Source organism: Camellia sinensis, chromosome 14 (genome assembly GCF_055761805.1).
Source record: "Camellia sinensis isolate YWXY chromosome 14, ASM5576180v1, whole genome shotgun sequence".
Classification (NCBI taxonomy): Eukaryota; Viridiplantae; Streptophyta; class Magnoliopsida; order Ericales; family Theaceae; genus Camellia; species Camellia sinensis.
In genome coordinates, this window is record NC_138974.1 from 125,025,019 (window position 1) to 125,043,278 (window position 18,260).

General features: G+C 43.7%; 1 long non-coding RNA gene across 1 annotated transcript; it reads right to left on the reverse strand.

The window, feature by feature from the left end:
• Positions 1-2,057: 2,057 nt before the first annotated feature.
• Positions 2,058-15,531, reverse strand: LOC145808023 (uncharacterized). Its single transcript, XR_014351496.1, has 3 exons — positions 15,381-15,531; positions 3,292-3,421; positions 2,058-2,420 (listed from the first exon to the last, which is right to left on the reverse strand). It is a non-coding gene; the product is annotated as an uncharacterized LOC145808023 (long non-coding RNA).
• Positions 15,532-18,260: the final 2,729 nt, after the last annotated feature.

Consider the following 18,260-nt stretch of genomic DNA (forward strand, 5'->3'; position numbering starts at 1 on the left):
AGGTTGTTCATATTGCATGTTTGCCATGCTTACGTGTTGCATTGTTTGGATTAAGTGTTAATCCGAGCATGAGGAACGAGGGGCGTTTCATACTCCGAGTGATGGAACGTGTCTTAATTCTCGGTCGCCGAAGCTCTTGATGATTCATCATAGAGTTCTAGGCTTTACTTACTTTTTTTGTGCATTCATTTTCATATTGATTTGCACAAGTTGGATCTTTGGCCATCATGCATCGGGATGCGTGATTGATGGTCGTGGATCCGACTAGGCCTCTCCCTTGATGTTTTGAGGTGATTTGGGGTGGCATAGTGCGTATATACCCTTGGGAGACCCTCTCATTCCTCTATTTTGTGCTTTGTTGCAGTTTGGTGTCACAACACACCAGTGGCCGGCAGTGCACCACTGATGGCCGGCAGTGTCACACCTTTGGCCGGCAATGCCCTGTTGTTGGCCGGCATCTCTCATTTCATGGCTGACAGGCCACTGGTGAATTCCCCAACAGTGTTCTGGTAAGTTGCAGCAACAAACACTGGAAGACACCTTGCAAACAGAGCCTCTAAAGAGCAACCGGAAGGCGTTTCGAGGCAAGGAACCGAAGCAAGCATGCATACCCTCCTCTTCTTCAAACAAAGCTGGAGCATTTCTCTTTTACTGCTTACTAGTTAGTTAGCATTTGTTATTTGTAATAATTAATTTGTTAATTAATTAAGTTGTGTAATAATTAGTTGTAACTAGTTATTCATAGGGTTTTGTAATAATTAAGTAGCTTGTTAGCTAGTTAATTAGGCGACTTGTATTATTTATTCGGACCCTCCGAGCGAGGGCACAATTGTAATAAGTGTGCGTGTGTGTGATGTATGTCTTCCAACCCCACGTCTTTCTCCTTTTTATTTACCAGCTTATGATGGTTAGATTAGGGCATGTTTCAATTAGCATACTTATGCTTGTATGTTTGCATTCATTCATCTATCTTGCATGCACCGGGCTCGGCGCATCATACTAACTGCATTGTATTTCAGTTCCAAAGTTGAATACGTGTTAGCTCTAGCATCATCATATGTCATCTTAGAATAGCCGAGCCTATTGTAGTTGCATTTTTGCATGTGTTGCATTAGGCATTTCTGTATAGTTAGGATCATGCATGAATTTCTAACATAGCTTCTTTCTTTGCTTGGAGTACTCGGTAAGTATTTATGCTTTAGCATCCTTGCATGTGTGTGAGTGACTACCATGATAGCATGATTGCCATGAGGCTACCTGCTTATGTGATATACCTGCCTGAATACCTGTGGGTGAAGGTTAGATTATCTGAGTTAGAACAATTCATCGACTGCGAGTTTTACGCCCACCCGAGGGTGGCAAAATCTGCATTTTAAGCCTACTTGCGAGTAGCAAACCGCTTTCAAAAACAAACATGAAATGTTTTGTTCCAATTCAGGCGATTCGGTCTATACTTGTATATTGTGCGCATCACATAGTAATTCTAGGCTAATAAATCGGAATAAGAGCACATAATGTTTTCAAAACTCGATGTCATGGTTAGTAGAGGCCGATCTTTGATCGGGCGAGCGGGGGTGCTCATGAAGTGACCTTCCCTAATCGTACCCAAGTTCCTGAGCCGAGACAACTTTGGTGATGATGGACACGTGGCCTTAGGCACAAGTCAGGGTTTCCTAAATTCCCCCAAAATAAAATATTTAGGTGGCGACCCTGTATCTGGCAAAGCAGTCCATGTTTGGCACTTCTTTCAAAAAATCTGTTTTCAAAAACGATTTGCCGGATTTGCACTCTTTGATGATTCATCGGTCTTGCATTGCACTCTACGAGATTAGATACAGGACCGAGACTTTGAGTCCTGAACTGTAGTGAGCCAAAATGAACAAAACGGGGGATTTCCTCCCGGGACGTTCAGGGACGTCTATACCCGCCCCGCCCCATTGCCATTCATAACAACAACGGTTGTAAGTGGAGCAACGAGTCACATTTGATGGCCTTTGAAGTGTCTTTGTGTTATATGATATCGTCCGTTGGTGAAGTGATATGGTTTTGGAAAGATGTGATTTTTAATTAATTTATTTATTTATTTAATTCATATAAGACAGTACAATAAAACTTAATAAATTACAACCATAATCATAAAAATGAAATACAATACATAATTAAAAAAAAAAAACTCCAAAATGAGAGAGCAAGTCCTAGTAAATACACACAGAGAATAAGACTTATACGTAAATAGAAAGATTCAAATCACTGACTCCTAATAAGGTGCGAGAATTTTAACCAAACGAGCTAATCTCGTTAATTAATTATATTTTTGCATCCTTACATGTCACTTAAAATCTGAAAAAAAGAAAAAGAAAGAAGAAACTTGTTATTCCCAGCATCTTATAGTCCTGATAGAGAGCTTTAATTTGTTTTACCTGCAATGACAAAATATATCAGTAGTTTTTACATTTTGATCTGTGTCATTTTAATTCTTGTAATTTTAATTTATTCAATTTTGACTCTCAATTTACAATTTTGTGTAAATTTAGTCTAATTTATTACAATTGTTAGTTTTTTTTTTTTTTTTTTTTTTGAAAATGCACACGAGCGGTGTGCTATTCTTTTATAAATAAAAAAATTATAAACTTATTCCATTCAGTGAGTTAATTTTAACGAACTCAACGACCAATTTCCTTTAAAAATCCTAATATGTGTTATTAATTGAATCAAATTAATATAAAATTTAAAATTAAGAGTCAAAATTAAAATTATAAGAATTGAAATGACAAAAAAATATATATATAAAAACTAGCCATATTATTTGCCCACATTCAATGCCTCTATGGTGGTGGCTCGGTACGACGACGGTTGTAAGTGGAGCAACGAGTCACATTTGATGGCCTTTGAAGTCTCTTTGTGTTATACGCTATCGTCCGTTGGTAAAGTGATAAGGTTTTGGAAAGAAGTGATTTTCATTTTTTGTTTATTTATTTGTTTGATTCATATAAGATAGTATAATGAAACTTAATAAATTACAATCATAATCATAAAAATGAAATACAATACATAATTAATATAAAGAAAAAGTCCAAAATGAGAGAGAAAAGTCCTAGTAAATAAACTCACAGATAATAAAACCTATATGTAAGTAAAGAGATTCGACCCACTAATTCCTAATAAGGCACAAGAATTTTAACCAAACCAGTTAATCCCGTTAATTAATTATATTTTTGCATCTTCATGTCACTTATTAAAATTATAAAAATGAAAATGACAAAAGATAAAATACAAAAACTAGTGATATACTTTGTCCACATTCAATGCCTCTATGGTGGTGTTGATGGTGGTCCACCCCGGTTATATCCCCCGTGGCCTGCTGTTACAGAATGTGCCATGGGTAAGCGAGTTCGTTCCACCCTACTCTTGTTGGGTTCATCTGCCACAAACCCATATGATTGAAATTTGATTAATTTAGATGGGGTGATGGAATTAAAATTAGAGTTATAGCGTAGAGATTAAATGGTTTAAATTGAAATTATAAAAATTAAATTAAAATTTGAATTAAAGTATAAACTTAAAAATATAATTAAGCAGGAGATTAAGCCTGTTGTTCAAAATTATATTTTAAACTGCTAATTTATGAATGTTTCTACAATGTTCATAGAATGACCCCTCTGGAAATTTTAAAAAAATGTTAAAAAATTTACAATTTTTTTTTAAACGTTTAATCTTTTTAATAAAATAAATTTTAAATACATCAATTTAAATTACAATTTTTTAATTTATTTTCAATCTAAATCATCTACCAATTTTCATAAGGTAAAATTGATGAAAAAATATATTTTAATTGTTAAACTGAATGAAAAATAATATTTTAGATTTTTTTTTTTTTTGTACATTTGCATTGACTTTAATAACTAAAATATCATTTTTTTTAATCAGTTTTACTTAACAAAAAAATTCAGAATTTATTTTGTTAGAAGAGTCAAACTCTGAGTTTTTTTTTTTTTTTTGGTGGTAATTTTTCAAAATTCTTTTATTGCCCTTTTAAGTCATGACTATTCTTACAATTTTTAAGATGACTTTCAATTATTTTACATATTATGTAACTGACATGGATGGGCCCACAAGGCATACGGCCCACAACAAACTACCCCAAACCCATCGCTTGGGACCAATAGCATAACCCGGTTGACAAAGCCCAGGACAGCTGGAGGCCATCTAGACATGGAGGGCCAATGGCATGAGGGCATATGGCAGGTGGAACACAGGCCACATCAGCAGACAAAGATCTGCAGTGTTATTACCACAACACATCACCATTAATGCAGCCCGTCACAGCATTTATTACGACAACACCTCCCCGTTGGAACAGAGCCCCCTCACCCTGAACAAGGTAAGCTACGGCACAGGCTTTCGGCGGAAGGGGGCACGTCACAAGGGGCAGTGAAATGATTACCAAAGGATATAAGCAAGAAGAGAGGACAAGAGGAAGGTTAGGCTTTTATCTCTCTCTCTCTCTCTCTCTCTCTCTACATTCCTTTCTTCAACTACTGATTCTCTCGCCGGAGGGTTCACTGGGGGACTGCCCCGTTCCCCTTTGGACTTGCTTGCAGGTCACTTGGCGGAATCATCACCCTAAACCGAAACCTGAAGAGCTTGGACTAGCCCGACCCATCCACCTGGGACGGACAGCATCTTCAGTTGGCGCCGTCTGTGGGAAACTTGTGGTTTATTCGTGCGCTAGTTGTGTTCGCTATCGCCGGAGCCCTCCTTTCTCACTATTACCTTCTTCATCTCACCCGTCCAGGTGTATGGTCACGACTAGGTCCATGGCCTCCCACCATAATACCACCAATCATCAAATAGACCCTTCCCATCCAAACAACCCACCACAGTACATCATCGAACTTACTAACAGTATTAACCGCATGGCCGAGCAAAACCAGGCCCTGATTAATGCTTTGCTCCAGAGAAACCTCCCTGCTCCACCCCCAGACATTCCACCCAACCAAGAAAGAACCCCGGACCACACTGCTCCACAACCCCCTCCCCCCGACCTCCCCAACCCAGAAGGTTTACAACCCCCTCCCCCTCCAAATATGAGCCTACCACCCCCGTCTCCACGCCCGCCGGTCGTGCCACTAGCCCCTGAGGGGGAAGCCAGCAGTGTCCAGCCCCCATTGACCGACCATGGCGACAATATTCCCCTCTGGGACGCAGAACTCCGAGCCATGAAACTCCAACTACAAGGGGTCATCCAGAACATCCAGCACAAGCCCTCAGCCACCGCCAACTCGCCTTTTGTTGCCTCCATCCGCGACAAACCGTTGCCCGCCAAGTTCAAAATGCCTACCATTGACTCCTTCGATGGCACGACGGACCCAGTCGACCATCTGGAAACCTACCGCACCCTCATAATCCTCCATGCTTTCCCTGACGAGATCATGTGCCGAGCCTTTCCAGTGACACTAAAGCGATCAGCTCGACTGTGGTTTAGCCAGTTACCGGCGGACTCCGTCTCTACCTTCCAACACCTCAGCGACTCCTTCCTGAGCCACTTCATCGGGGCCCAGTGTCAGAGACGCCCAGCCACCCAACTCCTAAACATTCGTCAGACCGAGGGGGAGTCGCTCCGCAGCTTCGTCACCCGCTTCAACACCGAGGCCCTTCAAGTAATGGAGAATGACGACAAGGTCATCCTCACCGCCTTCATGGCCGGCCTGCGGTCGTTGGATTTCCTTTTCTCCCTCTCCAAAAATCCTCCAACCACCATGGCAGCCCTACTCTCCAAAGCCCAGAAATACATTAATGCTGAAGATTCCCTGGCCGCTCGGCGAGAGCCCACCCCTAAAAATCCGATCCCTAGAGACAAGAGGAAAGACCCCGAAAACAGAGCCGCCCAGTATAACAGCCAAACACCCCACTATAATGACCGACCCCGCCGTGCCGACCGGTCGACTCCGACCCGACCGCCCGGTCGGTTTGAGCAATACACACCTCTCAACTCCTCCATGGAGCACGTCCTCAATCAAATCCAGCGGGACTACCCCCTCAAGTGGCCCCTACCTTCACGAAACCCTTCCACTCGGAAAGATCAGTCCAAATATTGCCGTTTCCACCAAGACCATGGTCATACCACCGACGAGTGTATTAACCTCAAAGATCAGATCGAGACCTTCATACGCCAGGACTGCCTCAGCCGGTTCACAGACACCCGCCCTCCACAGAGGCAAAGAACCGACCTCACTAGGAACAATCGCCGACAAACACCACCCCGCAACCAAGCCCCACCTAACCAAGGCCACGATCGCCCACCACCACAGCCTCGGCCTCCTGGTAATCCCCCTCCACTAGTCGGAAAAATCCGAGTTATTTCAGGCGGCCTTGCTTGCGGGGGACCATCCCGCTCGGCTCAGAAGGCAGAACTCAGAAAAATCAGGCAGGGCTCAGACAAAGCAGTGACGACGGTGGACCGACCTCCCAAACAGTCAAAACAATGGATCGAACCTATCACCTTCACCGACACTGACTGTGCAGGAGTCCGTTACCCACATGACGACCCCCTTGTCATTTCCGCCATTCTCTCCAACTACAAAGTCAGACGAGTCCTCATAGACAACGGCAGCTCTTCAGACATTATCTTCCTCAATTGCTTCCGCCAGCTCAAGATTGGGGAAGAAAGCTTGCCTCCTCTCCAAACCCCTCTGGTTGGCTTCACCGGCGACCGTGTGACCTCTATCGGCTCTATCGATCTACCTATCACCATTGGCGAGCACCCGCGGCAGACCACTAAGTTGCTCACCTTTCTGGTGGTCGACTGCCCCTCTGCTTACAACATCATCCTTGGCCGCACAGCCCTCAACGCCTTCCAAGCCATCACATCTACATATTATCTTACCATCAAATTTCCCACCGATCTCGGTGTCGGAACTATCAAAGGAGAACAGACCGTGGCCAGGGAGTGTTATGTCGCCTCACTCAAAGAAGTCAAGCTAAAAGAGGCCATGATCATCGAAGGGCTCGACGTCCGAGACGAGGACGAGCTGGTCAGAGGTGAACCTGTAGAGGAACTTGTTGAAGTTAACATTGATCCCACCAACCCAATCAAAACCGCCAAGATTGGCAGCCAATTACCTTCCCAAGCCAAGGCCGACCTTACCGCTCTCCTGACCGAGCACAGGGATGTATTCGCATGGACCCATTCTGACATGCCAGGCATCAACCCCTCCTTCATAACCCATCGCCTCAGCATCGAACCTCACTTTCGACCCCACCGCCAGAAGCAACGCATTTTCCATCCGGAGCGCAACACTCTTATAGCCGCCGAAGTTGACAAACTCCTCGAGACCCAGTTCATAAAAAATGTGGACTATCCCAGGTGGTTGTCCAACGTGGTCCTCGTCCGCAAACACAATGGCAAATGGCGGCTCTGTGTCAACTACTCTGACCTGAACCGAGCTTGTCCCAAAGACAGCTACCCCCTTCCCCGCATAGATCTGCTGGTCGACGCCACGGCCGGTCATCAAATGCTCAGCTTCATGGATGCCTTCTCTGGGTACAACCAAATCCTGATGCACACATCTGATCGGGAGCACACATCATTTATTACCGACCGAGGTACCTACCACTACTGTGTAATGCCGTTCGAATTGAAGAATGCTGGGGCCACTTATCAGCGGCTGGTTAATGCCGTTTTCCATCACCAAATAGGTCAGAATATGGAAGTCTACGTCGACGACATGCTAGTCAAAAGAAAATACTCCTCCGATCACCTCACTGATTTACGTGAGACCTTTGCCACCTTGCGCAAGTACCAGATGAAACTCAACCCAGAGAAGTGCGCCTTCGGCGTAGGATCTGGCAAATTTTTGGGCTTTATGGTCAGTCAGCGCGGAATCGAAGCTAACCCTGAGAAGATCAAGGCCTTGGTTGAGATGCAGTCGCCTAGGACGGTCAAAGAGGTTCAGAGACTCACCGGCCGAGTGGCGGCCCTCAACCGCTTCATTTCCCGTGCGACAGATAAGTGCTTGCCCTTCTTCAAAGTTCTTCGGCAGACTTTTGAATGGACAGCTGAATCCGAAGAGGCCTTCCAACAGTTAAAGCAATGCATGGCCAACCCCCCCTTCTCTCCCAAGCAGTTACGGGCGAACCCCTCTTCCTCTACCTAGCAGTATCGGGAACCGTTGTCAGTGCAGCTCTCCTCAGAGAAGATGGCTCAACCCAACGGCCGGTCTATTACATCAGTCGGGCTCTTAGGGGCGCGGAGCAGAACTATCCCTTGCTGGAAAAACTGTCCCTGGCCTTGGTCATTGCCTCCAGACGGCTCCGCCCATACTTCCAAGCCCACTCCATAGTGGTCCTCACCGACCAGCCCCTGAAGAAGGTCATGCAGCAACCAGAACTCTCAGGTAGACTAATGCAGTGGTCCGTAGAACTCAGCCAGTTCGACATCTCTTACCGCCCTCGGACAGTAATCAAGGGGCAGGCTGTAGCTGACTTCATCATGGAATTCACCAAACCGACCCCGACCACTACACCTCCGCCCCCACCAACTCCAACAGAACCAGAAGATCCTCATTCTTGGACTCTCAATGTCGACGGTTCGTTCCGAAGAGAAGGAAGTGGTGCCGGCCTCATCCTCACCTCCCCTGAGGGCGGCTACTTCAAATGTGCCCTCTGTTTCTTGTTTGAAGCAAGCAACAATGAAGCCGAGTACAAGGCATTAATAGCAGGACTCCACCTTGCCAAGGACATAGGGGTCAGCCACCTCCGAGTATTCAGCGACTCCCAACTCGTCGTCGGTCAGATGACGGGGGACTTTGATGCCAAGGAAGACACGATGCGAGCTTACAGGGACCTGGCACTCCCCCTTGCTCGCCTTTTCAATACCTTCCACATCAGGCACATTCCTCGGGCGGAAAACTCCAAAGCAGATGAGATGGCTCAGTTGGCCTCTGCTGACCATCCTACTCTCAGCCATGATGTCCGTGTCGAATATCTACACCACCCAGCCATTTCACCCGATCTGCAAGCCGTACAATACATACAAAACGAACCCATCCCATGGGCATCCGACATTCTCCTCTTCTTGACCACAGGAACACTCCCAGATGACCAGCAGCAGGCTGCCAAAGTCCGATCCCGAGCGTCCAATTACGTCATTGTCGACGGTATATTGTACAAGCGCGGTTTCTCCCGGCCATATCTACAATGCCTCAATCCAGCTCAAGCAACTTATGTAATGCAGGAGATCCATGAGGGAATTTGTGGTAATCACTCAGGTGGCAGGTCCCTTGCCCAGAAGATACTCCGTACTGGGTATTTTTGGCCGACTCTTAATCAGGATGCGACCGACTTCGTGCTCAAATGCGATAAATGTCAACGTTTTGACAACATCCCCCATGCTCCTCCTACAGAGTTAATCACACTCTGCAGCCCTTACCCGTTTGCCAAGTGGGGGATCGACCTGGTCGGTCCACTTTCCACTGGTCGAGGCCAGACCAAGTTCGCGATTGTCGCTATTGATTACTTCACCAAGTGGGTCGAGGCTAAGCCCCTTGCCACAATCACCGAGCGGAACACCACCAGGTTTATCTGGCAATCGATCATTTGTCGATTTGGCATCCCTCAAGCCATCATCTCTGACAATGGTAAACAATTCGATAACGCGAAGTACAGAAAATTTTGTGCAGATCTCCAGATTCAACCATGTTTCTCTTCCCCCGGTCACCCCCAAGCAAACGGCCAAGTTGAGGTCACCAACCGTTCCCTTCTGAAAATCATCAAAACTAAGCTCGAAGCTGCTAAAGGCCTTTGGGCTGAGGAACTACCAAACGTACTCTGGGCTTACCGAACCACTGCTCGCACTCCCACTGGTGAAACCCCTTTTCCTTTAACATATGGCGCTGAGGCGGTTATTCCGATAGAAGTCGGTTTGCCCACTCCCAGGGTTTTACATCCGGATCTGGCCGCAACCGAAGAACTCCATCGAACAGACCTCGTCGAAGAGCTCAGAGAGACCGCTGCTGTCAGATTGGCTTCGTACCAGCAGAAAATGAGAACCCACTACAACCGCCGAGTCCGACCACGAGAGTTCTCCGTAGGGGACCTTGTCTTACGAGAAGTGACTCTTGCCACAAAGAATCCAACCGAGGGCAAACTGGCAGCCAAATGGGAGGGGCCCTACGTTGTGAAAGCCCGACCACGTCCAGGCACTTACTGACTTCAAGACATGGAAGGCCGAGACCTGCCCCATCCCTAGAATGCGGAACATTTGAAGTGTTACTACCAGTAAGTTCATACTTTTGTATTGTCAATATTGTTGTATTTCCCTTTTTATACATAATGCAAATTCCGACTAGTGACCTCGGCTTTCATAATTCAACTATCTCTATGTCGCTTCCATACTTTTTCACTTGCAGCATTTCAAAAGCCTCAGCCAGACTGAGCACTTCAAAGCCTCGGCCAGACCGAGCACTCAAAGCCTCGGCCAGACCAAGCCCTTCAAAGCCTCGGCCAGACCGAGCCCTTCAAAAGCCTCGGCCAGACCGAGCACTCAAAGCCTCGGCCAGACCGAGCACTTCAAAAGCCTCGGCCAGACTGAGCACTCAAAGCCTCAGCCAGACCGAGCACTTCAAAGCCTCGGCCAGACCGAACACTCAAAGCCTCAGCCAGGCTGAGCACTTCAAAGCCAAGCAGAACCACATTTTTAACACTTAGTCACATTTTGAAGCTTCTTCCCAATTCCAAGATCACGTTTTTACCTAGTTAAATTCCAAACATGCTCTCACGAATTTCATTTACTAATCAGGTTATTTGCCGCCTCACCCAGTTTACAATTATCTGTTTAGTTACAATTTGCAATTAACTGTTTAGTCTTCATCCGTGCTTAATATTATGTTCTACAATTTCCTACTCCAATTTTTCAATCAAACACTATTATCCTTTCAACTTTCATACAACTCCAATCACACTCCGCAGGGAGGAACTTTTAACTTTAACTTTACACAATATTTTTATTGACCCAATCTTTATGACCAGTTTTTACAACAACACTTCATTTATTTTGGCAACACAAATAAAATGACCAACATAAACAAAATTCAACTGGCAACACAAACAAAATAACCTTTGTACACAAATTCATTACAATTAAATTCTTCATACATTCATTTACTCATTCCTTTACAATGTGTTCACAAGCTCATTACAAAAAAAAAAAAAAAAAAAAAAACAACAACAACAACAACAACAAAAAAAAAAAAAAAAAAAAAAACACACAAACACAGAGCACGCCCAGTTCTTCTTCTCCCTGGCTACTCCTCCTCACTAGACGCCAGATCTTCTTCTTCAATGCCTTCGTCCAGGGGGGTCTGGGCCACATCATCTTCACCTATCGTCACACTACTAAGGTCCAAGTGTGGGAATAGCTCTTCAGCTCTGCGCTTGAACATCTTCCAACCGCTGTCCCAGAACTTGGCCATTTCGTGCTTGTAGAAGTCTAACTGCTGGAAGCTTTCAATCACCTCTGCCTCTGTCCTACCTCCAGCAGTCTTCCTTGATGGGCCCACCCCCCCAGACTCTTGCCCAGCCAGACTCCTGGCGACAGCGGCGTCTACCGCCATCTGAAATTCGGGGGACCCTTTATATTGCTCCACTGCTGCGACGCACAGATCAGGGTAGGCCGCCCTCTCAGACGCCGCCTTCGCCCTCTCCTCGTCCAGCTCCCTTTGCAGGGCCCCCCTTTCAGCAGCCGCCGTCGCCCTCTCCTCCTCCACCCCCTTCTTCAGACTCTCCAACTCTACCACCGCCTTCGCCTTTTCTATTTCCCACTCCCTCAGAAGCCTCCCATTCTCCTCCTCTGCTCTGGCACGCTCCTCCTCCAACTCCTTCAACAGATCCCCAATTCTAGAATCTGCTTCATCCTTTTGCCTGACCAGCTCTTCATTGCTGGTCATGGCCTCTTCATGCCACTCGACCGTAACGGCGCGGGCCCTTTCAGACTCTTCCAACTTTTTCTGCTCACCAGCCAGTTGGAACTCAAGCGACACGACCTTACGGCGTGTGTCCTCCAGCTCCAACTTGACTGCCGGCAGGTCAGTATGGGCGGTCTTCCAGTCGGCACTGTCCTTCTTCAGTTTGGCCAGCTGGGCCTTCGCCTCTTCAGCCTTCAACTTCGCAGCCCCTGCCTTCCTAAGGAGGGCCCCTGCCAAGGTAGTTACCTCCATTTGGGCGGAGCATAACCCCCCCAGCAGGTCAGCCTCACTATATCCCGCCGCCGCGCACAGAGCCGTGTCATCCACAATCTTCACCAAGCGGTCTGCCCCCGCCTTGGCTGGGGCGTCTTCTCCCTCCAACCTTCCAGCTACCGCCCGCGCATGATAGATTGCCGTGGCCGAGAGGACCCCTCCTTCCTGAGGGGCAGGCCCCTTCTGGACCTGCTCCCCTCCACTCGGCGCCACCTCGGTCAACCCCGCCTCTGCTTGCACTGCTGGAGCAATCTCCACAACCTCCACTGTTGGGATGACCTCCACCTCAGCTGGGGCCACCTTCGCCTTCTTGGCCCCAGACTCATCTGCGACTTCCTCTGGGGCACTCTTCTTCTTCTTCTTTTTCAGAGCCTCCCCCTCCTTTCTGGCCTTTTCTTTTACAGGGTCTACAGGGGGCAGCCGCGGCTTAAAACTGCTTAAGTCTTTTTCCCCCAACGGCCTTAGGCACGGTCGGATCCTCTCCCGCGTAATCGGTTGAGGCGGTCGGTCTCTTTGCGCTTCCTTCAACTTCGTGGCCTTAGCCAAAACAGCTCGATCCTCTACCTCTTGAGCTTTTCTCCTCGCCTCCAATTCCGCCCGGCCGAGGTCTCCGCCCTTCGGCTGCGGCCCCAGCCCCGCCTCAAACAATGCGGACGGTTGGACAAGCTCATCCCATTTGGCCTTCTCTCTCTCTTTCCATTCCTTCACTCTCTTCACCCTCTCTTCCGCCATAGCCCCCAGTCTCGCCTCCATCGACCTGGTTGGCAACTTCCAGATGGTACGCACCCCCATTTCCCTAGTAGCAGACACGTAGAACCACCGTGGCCGCCACCCCTTGATCGACGTAGGCAGCCCCGCCACCAATCCCCTCCCCATCACCGCCTGTAGGGTGACCCAAGTTTCTTGCTGCCCCGACGCCTTGTAACACGAGAAGAACTCGTCTACCGTCATGGCCTCCCCCCCATTCGCCTTAGGCCACGCACTCGCACAGGCCAGCAGAATCTTCCATGCATTGGGCATCAATTGCCTCGGCACTACCTCCAGGCGGTTCAGCACGTCAACCACCACTTGAGGCAGTGGCAACCTCAGCCCCCCTTTTAGCGCCTCCTCGTACAGGGAAAACTCCCCTGGCCTCGCAGTAGACGGCCTTTCCCTTGATGTTGGCAGCAGTAACTCTACCTCCGCCGGAATCTGGTATCGTTCCCTGATAACCTCCAAATCCGCCGCCGTGAGTATGGATCTGTCCGCCTTAGTGTGCCACTGATCTGGCTCTACCTGGCTTAGTGGCTTTGGAGCCAATATCAGGGCCGACGCCTGCGATCCCCCCACCTCCGCCCCCACCACCCGTGTCTCCGTCTTGTATCGCGCTGCTAACTCCTCCGCATCATCATTCCCCAGCGGGTCCACCCTCACATTAACTACTTCTTCTTGTGCCATTTCTAGGGCTTGCTTGCAACTCACTTCTGACGCAGGAACGATGAAGTTGAGAGAATGCTACACAGGTATGTCGTACGCAGTAAAGGAATTAACACTTGGATATTTTGGGTTTTTGTACACAGGTAGGTGAAACGCATTACACCAAAAACCCACGGTTTACCCGTATTCCATGGATCCGCATTAATTTTCGCCCGTTTTAAAACCTTTCAAATCAACCGCCAAAACCGCCTTTTCAAAACCCCCCCTCGTGACCTATCGTTTCATTTCTGCTCCAACGCTTCACTTCCCCCACGATATTACCACGTGTATGGCCACGATACACTGTCCCCTCCCCTTCCCCTGTCGTTTCCATTTCAAATCATCACATGGCCCCACCCTACCCCCTCTCTTTTTGAGCCCCGCGTCGTCCTGGTCGGCACACCTCTCGGTCGACCCCTCCCGTTCGGCCGCCCTCGCGGTCGGCACGCCTCTTGGTCGGCCCCTCCCGCTCGGCCGCCCTCGCGGTCAGCACGCCTCTCGGTCGACCCCTCCCTCTCGGCCGCCCTCGCGGTCGGCACACCTCTCGATCGACCCCTCTCACCCGGCCAGCCTCACGGTCAGCTTCTCCCGTTCAGTCACCCTTGCGATCGGCACGGCTTCCAGTCGGCCTCTCCACTCGGTTCGAACTTCTCTTCCTTGTTACTATTCCCTTCGTTGGACTAAAGCTGCACTCGGAAATGGGGGACTACTGACATGGATGGGCCCACAAGGCATACGACCCACAACAAACCACCCCAAACCCATCGCTTGGGACCAATAGCATAACCCGGTTGACAAAGCCCAGGACAGCTGGAGGCCATCTAGACATGAAGGGCCAATGGCATTCAGGCACATGGCAGGTGGAACACAGGCCACATCAGCAGACAAAGATCTGTAGTGTTATTACCACAACACATCACCATTAATGCAGCCCATCACAGCATTTATTACGACAACACCTCCCCGTCGGAACAGAGCCCCCTCACCCTGAACAGGGTAAGCTACGACACAGGCTTTCGGCGGAAGGGGGCACGTCACAAGGGGCAGTGAAATGATTACCACAGGATATAAGCAAGAATAGAGGACAAGAGGAAGGTTAGGCTTTTATCTCTCTCTCTCTCTCTCTACATTCCTTTCTTCGACTACTGATTCTCTCGCCGGAGGGTTCACTGGGGGACTGCCCCGTTTCCCTTTGGACTTGCTTGCAGGTCACTTGGCGGAATCATCACCCTGAACCGGAACCTGAAGAGCTTGGACCAACCCGACCCATCCACCTGGGACGGACAGCATCATCAGTAACAACATCAATATATTAGTAGATATTTTTTTTAATGAAATATTTTTAAATCACAAGTATACCGTTCACAAAATGTATGAAATTGGCATCCATATATGAGACCGTCTATAAAAGGTTAGTACACATATGATAGTGTAAGTACTATTTAAAATACTAAATCCATTTTTATAATATCCTTTTTATATTTATTATTCTAATCCAATCAGAGAGGTATTTCGATTGATACCACACTCGTGTCCACCAAAGGCTCATTTCTTCTCTTGTAGGTCATGTGGGTCTCAAGAGTGAGCCATACAATTTACGAAAATCATCTTGGTAAAAAATAATTTAGAGAAACATTATAAAAATAAGAAATATTGATATAAATATGTAACAGAGAGAGAACTTGCTACCAGCTAATTTTCTTGCAGATGTAACTGGTTGGAGTATGATGAACATCAGCATTATGAACCAGAAGAAGAAGAGGCTATAAAAATGGGAAGAAGAGGCTTTGCTCAACATTTTCACACACACACAGAGAGAGAGAGAGAGAGAGAGAGAGAGAGAGAGAGAGAGAGAGAGAGATAATGGAGAGGGGGGTGATGCACGAATGATTATGGGTGCAAAGTGCACTTCTATGGTTCACATATATATATACTAGTGGTAACCATGGTATGCACGAGATTTTTTAAATTAAAAAAAATTATTATAATTATTTTAAAATAATTTAATATTTTGTCTTGTGATATACATAAAATTTATAAGTTAAATTTTATGTTTATAAAATTTTAAATTGTTATTTTATTTTATTTTTTTAAAAAAAAACATATATATATATAAGTCTAATTAGTGCAATTTTGATAATTTCTATTAAAAAAAAGTTAAATATGATTAAATGAGATTGAATGAATTATGACATATCTTTTCTTGTTATGAAAATATACAAATTTAAAAGTTATAATTAAGACAAATATACAATATTATTATTAAATGTGAAGTGAAGTGATATTTAACAATAATTAATATGATGTTTCTATTATTAATCTCATATTTTTGTATGGTTTGTATTTGGTTTGTTTGTTTGTTTTCAATTTATTTAAGATGAAGTAGTGGGTTTCTATTTTTTTTTTCCCCAATTTAATTTAACTATAGTTTCTATTTGTTTTTAATTATTATTATTTAGGTAAGTTATGATGTGAGTTAGATATGTTATACACATGTGGGTTTTATTGATTTAAAGTATGATGGTAGGAGACATTTTCAAATTAGATTTGTTTAGATAAACTTTAAAAAAATTTATAATTTAAAATTGGATATTGAGATGCAAAAAAAAATTTTAACTGAATAAATAAAAATCAAATTCATTAATTTTATTTGTGCGTATATCTGATTTTTTTTGTTTGTTTGTTATGTTATAATATAATATATAAGATATAGATAGATATTCACAATTTTCGTGAAAAATATTATTTGATTTTTTGGAGAAGAGATAAGGCAGACAAATTTTAATATTTTTTGGGGAAGTCGGTGAGAGAGATTAGGATGGAGAGATATTTTTTAATTTAAAATTCATAAATTAAAGGATAATTATTATTTCTAAAATAAATAAATAAATAAATCAGTCAATAGTCTTTTTTAAAATCTATTTTATAAATTGGAAAATCAATAATTTTAAAAAACTAATTAATTTGTCCTATTAAGTAATTTAAAATTTGGATAGATATACATCAAAATTTAGATATTGTTATATCTTTTTTAGATCCATATCTAAATTCTTACCTTTTTTGTTTTTGTGTGGTTTTGATTTTTTTTTTCAATTGATTTTAGATGGAGTTGTGGGTTTTTATTTAATTTATCTGTGGTTTCGATTTGTTTTTAATTATTATTATTTAGGTAAGTTACGATGCGAGTTAAATATGTAATAAATATGTGAGTTTTATTGATTTAAAGTATGATAGTGGGAGATATTTTCAAATTAGATTTGTTTAGATTGATTTTATAGATTTTTAAAATTTAAAATTGGATATTGAGAGGCAAAAAAAAATATTTTAACTGAATGAATAAAAATCTAATTTATTAATTTTATTTGTTTGTATATCTGACTTAATTTTTTTTTGTTATGTTATAATATAATATATAAGATATAAACAGACACCTGCAACTTTCATTAAAAATATTATATGATTTTTTGGAGGAGAGAAAAGAATTGCAAGTTTTAATTTTTTTTTAAAAAAAAAATTGGTTAAAGAGATTATCATGGAGAGATTATGAAATATTTTTGTTATCTTCCCATTATTATTTCTAAAATAATTAAATAAATAAATCAGCCAATAGGTATTTTTAATCTATTTTATAAATTGAAAGTTCAATAATTTTAGAGTGAAAATTTGGAGCCCTTAGGAGGCTTCTCATTAGAAATCCTTTTTTTCTTATATAATATATAAATATAGATATTTATATTTGTTTTGGATTTTTTTAATATACAAATTATTTTTTTTAGATTTTTTATAAAAATAATTTAATAATGTCATCACTAACCATAGTGTATGGGAGAAGTTGAAAAGGGTGCTGCAATAATTATGACCGAAGTCAAAAAGATTTGTGGGTTGAGAGAAATTAATAAATGTTGAGGTTATTTATTTTTTTAAATCAAAAAATTAAAAAATTAGGATTGGAATATTGGAGCTCCCACAAAGCTTGTGGGTTAAAAACTCTCATTTCCTTATATAACACTAGCATATCACCCGTGCTATGCACGGATTTTGTTTACAATTATCTATATATGTGAATTGCGATTTTTAAATGTCTTTTTTTAAATGTCTTCTTTTTTTCTTTTTTTATATTATATTAAAGTTTAATATTTTGATAATAATCATATGTGTTAGACTTTTCAAGGAATTAAATGTCTTTTTTTTATATTATATTATATTAAAGTTTAATATTTTGATAATAATCATATGTGTTGGACTTTTCAAGAAATTTTTTTTATGCTTATTCTTAATGCATTAAAGTATGAGGGTTAATAATCATATGTGTTGGGACTTTTCAAGGAATTCATGTGTTGGATTTCAAAGATTTTTTTTTTATGCTTGTTCTTAATGCATTAAAGTGTTATTACGAGGGTAAGACTTGGGGTTGGGAGAAGTTAATAAATGCTAAGGTTTTTTTTTTTTTTAAATCAAAAAATTAGGAAATTTAGATTGGGAGATTGGAGCTCCCACAAGGCTTAAGGTTAAAAACCCCTTTTTGCTTAATATATAGTATAGATATAGATAGGCCTTGTTTGGGAAAGG